The sequence below is a fragment of the Garra rufa genome, chromosome 6 (genome assembly GCF_049309525.1).
Source record: "Garra rufa chromosome 6, GarRuf1.0, whole genome shotgun sequence".
Lineage (NCBI taxonomy): Eukaryota > Metazoa > Chordata > Actinopteri > Cypriniformes > Cyprinidae > Garra > Garra rufa.
This window is the reverse complement of record NC_133366.1, coordinates 39,956,895-39,968,080: the sequence shown is the minus strand read 5'-3', so window position 1 is coordinate 39,968,080 and position 11,186 is coordinate 39,956,895.

The following is an 11,186-nucleotide window of genomic DNA, read 5'->3' as shown; positions in this document are numbered from 1 at the left end:
CCGAAAACCGAGCATACCTGATGATCGCAGCCTTACCAACAGTCCTCTTCTGAATGAAGCCCATACCATTGAGCAGTCGGAGGACATTCTTTCCTTGAGTTTGCCGACCATACACAACACGGTAATTGGAGACGAAGTCCGCCAGACACATCATCTCGAACTCCAGTGTTTGAGGCCTTGCTCTGTATTTGTCTATCAAACCTGACATCCAGACATCCTCTGAATCAGGATCTTTGTTGTGCAGGGCACTAAGGGGCAAACTCATCTTCAGGGCGTCGTCATCCGTCGGTATAAACACAACGTTTCGCGAACACTTCTTCATTGGTAAGCTGCATGTTCTTGCCACAGACTCCTGAGCGCTCACCTGCCTGTGTTTGGAATAGGCCTGCATTATGTTCTTCATTTCGTCCTCTTCGTTCACGTTGCTTTCGCGAACACCCTTGATGACGCTCTTCAGGAAATCATTCATTTCGTGCTCTGGCTTGGAAATGTAAGACAGCATGTACATGATACAGCTGTAAGAGTCCAGAACAAACTGAATGTCCATGTTGGCGTTCCATGCCCTCAGCAGATCTGGGTTGTATCCATTCACCCAAGCCTCCTTTGGATCACGCTTCAGCAAAATCACACTCGAAGTGGTCAATGCCTCAACGTAACCATTGTAATCCTTCATGGACAGATTACATTTGGCCAGCAGGTCTGACAAGCTGTCAAAGGAGGCCTGGGGATCATTTAACAAATCCCACACCGGCTTGAGTTTCTTCCTCGCGTCGTTTATCGCTTTTCGGAGAGCTTCCTGCCTTGCCTTTTTTCCGTCTGGGCGGTTTGGGTCTTCGTCCTCGTCTTCCTCAGGACGCGGTGGTCGTGGACGGGTGATGGTGGTCTCAGAGACGGGGAGTTTAGGGAACCCATACCTACACAACAGGTTTCCTTTCTTGCAAGATTTGGAGTGCTTCCTGCTGTGAAGTTGAACTTCGGTGACGATTTTATGAAGCTCGGGGTCGGTGGTAGGGTCCGGCAACTGGCAGGAAACGTAACGGTCAATGAAGTCACACACTTCTTTATCAGACTGATTTTCGAACTCTGGTGCCCCCTTCACCCAGGCCAGCAGATGAATATGAGGGCTTCCTCTGGCTTGAAACTCGACTCGATAAAAGTAATCCTCGACTTCACCGATGGGTTGAGCAGGTGACAAAAGCAGATGAGTCATTAACGCATCCACCCGTTTCTCAAACATCCGCATGACGGTGACGGGGTTACTACGAAGGATTTCACATTTCGTCGTCCAGTCAAGCTCCGAAAAGTCAACCTCTTCACCTTGCTGAGCCTTGATTGCCGTTATCACTTCCGGCCATCGCATTTCGGCTGCACTAAAAGTGCAAAAAAAAGTAGGAGTCCCCAACTGCCGGATCATGGCCTGTAGATCTCTCAACGTTTTCTCCCAGTAAGATGGAGTGCCCCTCAAGGGTTGCATGAACCTTGTGGCGTCACGGCTGTGGACCAGCCTTTCGACCTCACGATCGTCCTGAAGAAGCTTGTTGGAGATCCTACGTCCATCTCTCGTAACGGGTTTGCCTTTTCGCAACTGGATAGACATGCTGTTTCTAGCCATGTGCGTTTCAGTGACAAACTGTGCAAAGAAGAGATAACTCTGGTCTTTGGCGAAACGAGTATCCACGCAGAACAGTCTAGCATTGAAGTACATGCTCGGTGACAATGCAACTTGTCGCGCCTCATCAATTGTGTTCTGTCCAGTGCAAAACTGGACAGGGAAAGACATGGCTTCCAACTTTGGAATCCGGAAAAATCCGACTGGCTTTTTCCCTTGAGCAGGCGCAATGCTGAAAATTCCCTCGCCGTACGACAGCAAGTCCTGTCCAATATCAAGTGGCTGCATGCATGTGTCCAGAGTGAGTCCAGGCCTGAGTTCATCCTTTTCCTCAGTGCTGACGTTCTGGTCATCCTGTTCAGAGGCAACAACTTCCTGTTTCTCCACTGTGTCATCCAGCTCATCATCAGGGACAAGTTCAAATGTGGCAGCTTCACTTATCACAATGTCCCTGTACTCTGAATGCGTAGCTTTCAGTTTCGTTAAAGCTGCTAGCACATTGTGCATATTCACCGTATGGAAGTGTTGGTACCCTTTGAACTTGATGTGCCTTTTCAGCTTTACCTGTAGAAGCTGGGACTCACTACTAGGCCGTGGCAGACAGTTGACTGTTTGCTCCACCTCAGAGGGAACACACACAACAGCACCATGCACTGCTCTTTGCTGTCCTTTGGGCAATGCAACTATTTTTGCAAAGGGAACGATTCTGGCAATGAGCTGTCGCTCAAGCACGTTCAGTTCGATTAGTTCTGAAGGAATGGGAGGCAATTCGAGTTTGTTTGCCACTGCAATAGAGGGCATAGATCCTCTCTTCAGATGAGTGTCACAAGTGTGGCAGATCCATTCCTGTCTCCTCTCTTCTGGAACTGCACAAGGAACTGTGCAGGCACCGTCACAAGCATGAACATATTTTCCGGTTAAGCAACAGGCTGCAACAAGAACATTCTTGACGTATCGTGTTCTGTTACACACCTTGACTTGATTCGGAAAAAGAGTCCTGTGACACACTGTGCAGACGTAAGTTGGACCATTTGCAACTTGACACCGAAATGCAGATATTGCCTTTTGCACCAAGCTGTTGGACACAGGCTGGTTTGTCGCGTCAGAAGTGGGTGTGTCCTGGCTGGAACGAAGGAATGGCTTGTACTTTCTTTTGATCTTTAATGCACATCTCAGCTTGTGAAGAATGTGGAATCCAGCATCAGCGAGACACCTCTGTTTCTTCTGGAGAGCACAAAGTAGAATGTGATGTGACCTAAAGTCTGCATCACTTGTGTACCTTCTCGCCATGTAGTCCTTCATTTTCTTCTGGAAAGGAGCATCAGTATGGTACCTCCTGACCATATAGTCCTTCATTTTTTTCTGGAAAGGAGCATCAGTGTGGTACCTCCTGACCATATAGTCCTTCATTTTCTTCTGGAAAGGAGCATCAGTGTGGTACCTCCTGACCATGTAGTCCTTCTTATGCTTCTGAAAAACAGCATCAGTGTGGTACCTCCTGACAAAGTAGTCCTTCTTTTTGTTTCTGACAAAAAGATCTTGACTACATTTCTGGGAGACATGCATTTTTTTCATTCGAAACTGCAAACTGGTGGCATACTTTCCTTTCTCATATTCCCTTCTTTTATGTTGTCGAATTTCAAAATATGGAGTTGTGTCCTCAGCTCCTGAACACTGATTAGCCACTTTGCGCATTAGTTTTCTTCTTCGTTGCTTGCTTGTTTTGATGGCATTTCTAACACCTTGGTTTTTGTCTTGTGCAAAAACAAGATTTTCAGGGATTTTGACTCCAGAATCTCTTTGTGGCTTGGGCAGAGATGATGTTACTTGTGAGAGTAAAGCTGAAGATGATGTTGCTCTCTCTGACTGTTGCTCCATTTCAAATGAAACAGGCATGAATTCATAGCCAGCTTGATCACCACGACTCAGAAAAATCTGGAGTATTCTGTGAATCATGTAATTCAAATTGGTGAAAGTAAGCATAACTGCAGTTCCATCACCAGTAGGATGTGGCAAACCTTCAACAGTTCTGGAGTGTGAATCAAAATATCCATATCTTCCAGATCTGTCTCTAAATACAGCAATACACTCTGGAGAAACAATAAGAAGTGCATGGCTGACATTTGATGAGAGACACTGAAGTCTTTCTTTAAGAGGAATCCACCAGCCTTCCATATCAGGGAGTCCTCTGGCTCTCAAGTATCCCCTCAACACCTCTGACTTTTGGACATTGTAGGTGTGGTTAGAAGTTGTGATGCTCACAGGTACTTCATCCATGCTTAGATGATCCTGTTCGAATCTTTCATCAGCAATAAGCTGCATTTTAATGCCGACGTATAAAGCATCACCCTCCTCTAGCACTCTGTCAAGATCAGGCCGTTTGAACACAGTTCCCTCACTGTGGTACGCAAGGAATGTAAGAGCTACACATGCACATTGATGATTTCTTGAGAAAACATCATACCTTGTATCACTCTGGCAATGAGATGCCTGCAAAGATACAATTCTAGGCATGCTGTTGCCACCATCTACCTGTCTGTCAGAATACTGAGCAACACCTTTACTGTCACTTGCCTGTCCTGCCAGGTCTACCTTCGTCCAACGAACTTTCTGAGCCTGAGATCTCCTTCCTTTTCGAGGCATCCTTTAAAAGAACAAAAGACGAAATATGAGAAAATAAACATGAGACATGGGATAACACTTGACATATCTGAACAAACCATTAATTAGAGAGAAATAATTTGGCTAGTAAGAGTTGGGAACACTCCAATTTGTATAGCATATGAAGAGACAGGAATTGTGTGAATGAGATGCTCTCTCTGTAAAGATGCTCTGAAAACACCATCACATGCTACATGTATGTAAACAAAGCAAAGTCTTAATCATCTATTCTGTTTGGTTTTCAATAATAATAGTAATATCAATAAGTTGCTGATTTTATATCCCTTAAATAAGTGTTTAGCAAACAACTGTCACCCTTTGCTTCATTATGAGTTTGAACAGATCTCTGATTAAAATTACTGTGAAATGGTTTTAATGCTACAGTCAAAAAATTATGTATTCAAATACGCATTTTATACAGAATATTTTCAAATAATAGTCACTTACTTCACGCAATGCAATGCTGAAATGAAACCTGCAAAGTATACTCAAGAAAAAAATTGTTAATTGACAAGAAAAAGAACAACTTCCAAATACAACTAATATATTTTTTGTTTTTTCAATAATAAAAAAAAATTATGAATGTAGTATTAATAGGAACAAACTTTTCTCCAAAGAACAGTAGCAGATAAAACAAATTATTAATCTAGTACTGAAATGAACTGTAGTATTAGAACTTAAATTGTGAACTTAGTATTAAATTGAATGAACTTTTTTTTTTTTTTTTTTTTTTTTTTTTTGGGTGGGGGTTGGGTGGGGTGGATTCTGGGATGGGGGTTGGGACAAGCAATACAGATGAACTGCTGCTTGGAGAAAATCCAAAACCTGGAAAAGAAAGACATTAGGCTTTAATGATAATCATGTTGAAAAGACAAAAAGGCAGAACATAATTTAAGCATCTTGCACACTAACCAGGTGTTCAGCTGCAGAGAAAAATGCAGGTCGTGCTCTGAATAGATGCTCTGAAAAACAGAAACAAACAAACACACAGTTCAATATAAATATTTTTCTATTTGAAATTAGATCTTAATAGACAAAGGCATCTATGAAAGATTTTCAATATAAATTAATTATATACCAAAACCTAAAGCTACTGTAAGTGATGGGCCAAAGACGTTCCTCAGGGTTGTAAAATACAAAAATAAAAAATACAAAAGTAGCAAAATATTAACTGACAAATAATATGAAAAATATAAACAATTGACAGAAAGCATATTTTTTGTCTGCTGGGTTGTTCAAAAAATTATGTTTTTACCAGATTTTAAAAGTCTTATCTGAACTTGCTTACTTCTCAGCTAAATAACAGAGTGAAAAGCAGTAGTAAAAAAGCAACTGGATGGCCTACAACTTCCATCGAGATTCTTTGATTTAGTCAATTCCATGAGGCCACAGAAGCCAATTGTGAATTGCAATGTAACTGTGCAACATGTTATGTGCCCTACAGCATCAGATAACCTGACAAATGTAGTACATCTGCACACATACCACACAAATTAGCCTATTTTGTAATGACTGCAAAATTATTACTTACTCCTAAGTATTTACTTAGAATATTTGCAACTTTGGATGTAGCCCATGACTATAACATTAACAGGTGCTATCTTTCAGGGAGGAAAAACAGTTTATCTATAACTTACAGTAAGTTAAAATGAACAGTTTCCCCACCAAATAAATATGATGTCATCACTCTCTCATTGACTTTATGTGAAAAATTACAAGCAAGGAAAATCTTGGGCATACAATATTCCCCAGTGAATTTCACAAAATTTTAAGGGTTAGTTCACCCAAAAATGAACATTTTGTCTTTAATTACTCACCCTCATGTTGTGCCAAACCTGTAAGACCTTAGTTTGTCTTTGGAACATAAATTAAGATATATTGGTAACACTTTCTATGAAGCCTGTATTTATAATACATTATAAGGGTATTCTTAAGGCATTATGATGAATGCATAATGCATTATAAAAAAACCTATGTGTTGTATCATCTCATGAGTATTCATAAGAACAGTTTTAATGTTTTATAATTTTTTACTTATTTGTGGTTATAGCTTTTAAGAGTATGATTACTTCCTCATAATTATAATGCATTATAAGTCTCATATCTTGCCATGTTCCACATGTCACTTTACTTAAAGCATACAAAGTAAGACCACTTATAAGTAATATTATAAGTGTATTATTAGTTTGATTATTTTGATGATACCCTTTAGACAGCTTTTGATCAGTAACTCTGCAACTCCAAGTCCGCTAGCAGTAATCATTATTAGTAGTATGCTAAATATATGCTGACACTAAATTTTGATGTTTCCCCAAAAGACAAACTATTATAAGTAACTCTGCAAGTACAAGAACCTTCTACCTAGCCTAACCTTAGAAATACCCTTATAATGTATTATAAATAGGGGCTTCGTAGAAAGTGTTACCACTTTTTTGATGAAATCCAAGAGTACTACCATGTTCAAGGCCCAGAAAGGTACCAAGAACATCAACAAAATATCCCATGTGACATCAGCGGTTCAATAATAATTTTACAAAGCTACAAGAATACTTTTTGTGTGTAAAATTTTTTTTAATCTATGTTACTGGTACCTTTCTGGGCCTTAAATATGGTAGTACCCTTGTTCAGGGAGCTCTTGGATTTCATAAAAAATCACTTAATTTGTGTTCTGAAAATTAAATAAAGTTTTCTGGGTTTGGCACAACATTTTTGGGTGAACTAACCCTCTAACAGTGCTTTGTCACATGTTCATATTTAAGCCATATTAAAAAAACATACCAGATATTGTGCAGTAGGCAGTTTGTAGTGCTCGTAATGCTGTAATCTGAAAAGAAAAAGAAAATATCAGACATATCATTTTAAAATAAGTTAACCCCATAAACTACTGTCAACTTTCCCATTTACCCTCACTCAAAACGTCAATCAGTTCTCTGATTACATTAAATGTAATTTTAAATGTACTACAACCAAATAATACAACAAACCTCAAGAAATGCTCAGGAGATAAAGCTCAATGGTCAATCTAAACAAAGAAAGAAAGAACAGCAAAACACATGTATATGAATTTCATTATGCCTCTTATGTCTAAAAAACATGGTATATTTTTTACATATACCTTTCCTTTAGGCACAGATATAATTAATAGATATATGATAATATATAAGGACACAGAAAACAAATTTGATCAGAGATGTAACACCACATCTACACAAAATAAAGCAAACTTCAGCAGTAATAACAAACATTTAAGACAACTAAAACAAATTACACACTGGAAAAGTGTGGAAAAGTGTGCCAAAGCTTTGAAATATTTAATTAATTTATTCATTTTTAAAAGAATTTTATGCTTGCCAAAGCTGCATTTATTTGATAACAGTAAAATTGTGAATTATTATTACAGCTTAAATTGAAATTATATTTTAGATTCTAATTTATTTTGGTGATCGCAAACTTAATTATCATTTGCCATAGGTTGTTAGCACATGACGTCATTGCTGTGGCACAAAATGCAGCTGGAGGGCAGGAAGTAATTTTTCTCCCTAGTAATCAATAGCAGAAACTTAAAATCGATATGTTATGCATTGTTTATAGGTGCTCAAAATCGGTCAAACCGAGAAAACCACACAGAATTTTTAACATTGTATGGAAATCTGCTGTTCGTAAGGGTGAAAGGCAAGAAATTGACTGAAAAGCGTAGGAAAAAGTTGTTTGTGAACATCCATCTGTGGTTAAGAGGAGAGCCGGATAATACTTGTGTGTAAATGGTTAAGAAAAGATATAATAATATGTTAAGATATTAATAAAGAATTATATAAACAGATACAGGGTGAGACAGTGAGAATTTACTCAATGCTAAACGCTACATGAAAATACCATGTATATTTGTAGTTTTGAGAGCTTAACAGATATTTCAATAAATTTAAGTGAGTGACAGCTTTTTAGTGACTATATGAAAGCGCTATTTGCTTGCTTTCTATGCTTTAATCAGTTCAGAATTTGAATAAAAGTATTGCCTTACCTGGACTGAAAAAGCAGAAGGGATGAGATGGAGGAAAGTCTGTACTGTACTGGTTTAGATAGTTAGAATAGTTGCCTGCCATCCAGGCTGTAAATATAAGCTAAGTAAGCCCTATTGCAAACGAACTATTTCTAAAGTGATTCCCACATTTATATGAAGCATGCAGGATATGAAACTACTGCTGTACAGGGTTTTTTGCTACTGGTCCTGTTAGCAGCACAGAAAGCAAACAAAAATAGTTCCATAGTCACTAAAAAGCTGTCACTCACTTAAATTTATGGCAATTTCACAAGGTTCTGTTGTAATTAATTGCATATATAATATCTTATTTACATTGTGTCTATGTGTGGCATTTAGCAAATTCTTACTGTCTCACCCTGTATCCATTTATGTATTTCTTTATATCTATTATATATATTTTATTAACCATTTGCACACACAAGCATTACTAAACTCTACTCTTGAATGCAGACGCAGGTTTACAAGCAACTTTTCTCTGTGTTTTTCAGTCAATTTCTTGAAATGAAATTTCTAGGTCTGACCAATTTCCATGTACAACTCAAAACACAGGTATTTTGACTTTCTGCTGTTGATTCCTATGGAGAAAAATCCCATCCTGCCCTCCAGCTGCATTTCGCGCGTCACCAAAAACCACGTGATTGCAAACAAACTATTGGCCATTATTACATTCATCAGTATCACAGGGTTCCCACTCTATTCAAAATTCCCTGACTTTTAAAAAGCTGAATTTCCACGACCTATAATGAACAGATCCATCCATTTGCAAGCTTTATTTACTTGTTCAGACATTTTTATTACAAAACACACATATACACACGGCAAAAATCAATGTTTTGACTATTTTTTCGTCCCCGATTTACACCTAAAAGTTCTCACTTCAATCCGCAGACACAAAACCACGAAAAATTCATTATAACGTATTATAATTATATTCAATTTATATTTAAATTATGCTGATACCGCATCTAAACTGTATCTCAACAACAATTTCTGTGGCCGAAAATAAACAGATTTCGTGCTCATTTATGCTTAAAGCACCAGCCGCCCGGACCCGCGACAGAGACAAAATGGAAAAGCCCCATTAATATCAACCTCTCATGGACTACTTGTGAATCTGGCACCGCGCCTAACTTACACCGGACGCGAGCGGGCGCGACAAGACACGACTAATCCTTGATAGTTAACGTTAAGTGCTGCCGTGTTGAGTGCTCAAGTTCAAATGATTTGCAACGGTCGGACGAATTTCTACAGCTACACAGCCACCTCAGACGAAAGCATTTCTTAAATAAACGGTTAACATTATGAATTAATACTGTCCTAAAAGTACATTCAATGAGGAAAAATAATTTACATCAACGATCTCCAGCGGCCTAATGGCTAAACTCTGCTACAATACGTAAAAACAGCACTGGAACAGAATTAATATGTGCACACAAATATCAAATAGCAATACTCTACACAACTTGGGCAACATATTTGATTTCATAAAAATTCGTTATTAAAGACAGAAGTTAGAAACATAAACCATCTCTACTCACCTCAAGAGAATTCTGGAACGTCTGCTGTTCGTTTCTCTCGTTCTATCGCTGTATTAGAGCCAATCACCACCGCGAACTTCAGCTGAGCAGCCAATAGTCATGCAGCCTTACTCTTCTTTCCATATATGGAAGAGAGAGCCCATGGAGACAGTGGATTTTTTATTTTATTTTAATTATTATTATTATTTTTTATCATTAAAGTATATCACCTAAAGATACCACATACTAAAAAATTAAACACAGTTAAATTAAAGTATTTCTCTTTTTGTTTTTAAGACCCCATTTTTAAGATTTAATAATGAGTACGTTAAAATTGTTATTGCCATTAACATTTGGAGATAATTAAACTGCAATTAATTTATTGATTAACTTTATTCTTATTTTTATATTTTATACTTTCAAAGACGAAGAATCATCACAACCAGACATATTAAATTCTTTAAATATTAAATATTAAATCTCTCTTCTAATGGAGACAAAACAAATATGTTTGGATATACCTTATCTATATACCTCTAATGCAGTGATACACACATAAAATAATATATATGCACATCACTAAGAATTTTTTTTTTGTAGATTCTGTTAACATTTTATACACATATATACACACACATATATATATACAGTGCCTTGTGAAATTATTTACCTTCATTTTTTTCACATTTTGCTATGTTGCTGCCTTATATTAAACTATTTTAAATTACTTTTTCCCACATCAATCTACACTCCCTACTCCATAATTGCAAAGCAAAAGATTGGTTTTTAACATTTGTGCAAATTTATTAAAAATAAAAAACTGAAAAGATCCCGTTGCATAAGTATTCATACCCTTTTCTGGGACACTGGAAATTTAGCTCAGGAGCATTCATATTGCTTCTAGATGTTACTACACTTGGAGTGGAGTTAAACTGTGGCAAATTCATTTGAATGAGCATGATTTAGAAAGGCACATAACCTCTCAGAAAAGGTCTAACAGCTGAAAATGCATATCAGAGCAAAAAAGTCCTGTGGTCAAGATAACTGCCTGTAAAGCTCAGTGACAGTCTTGCGTTAAGGCAATGATCTAGGGAAGAGTTCAGAAAAAGGGTATGAATACTTATGCAATGTACTTATTTCAGTGTTTTATTTTTAATAAATTTGTCAAATTTGCAAATCTGGTTTGTGCTTTGTCATTATTATGGTGTATGGAGTGTAAATTGATGTGAAGAAAAACAAATGTAAAGAAATTTAACATAATTCTGCAACAACAAAAAAAAGTGAAAAAAATGAAGGGGTATGAATACTTTTGCAAGGCACTGTGTGTGTGTGTGTGTGTGTGTGTGTGTGTGTGTGTGTG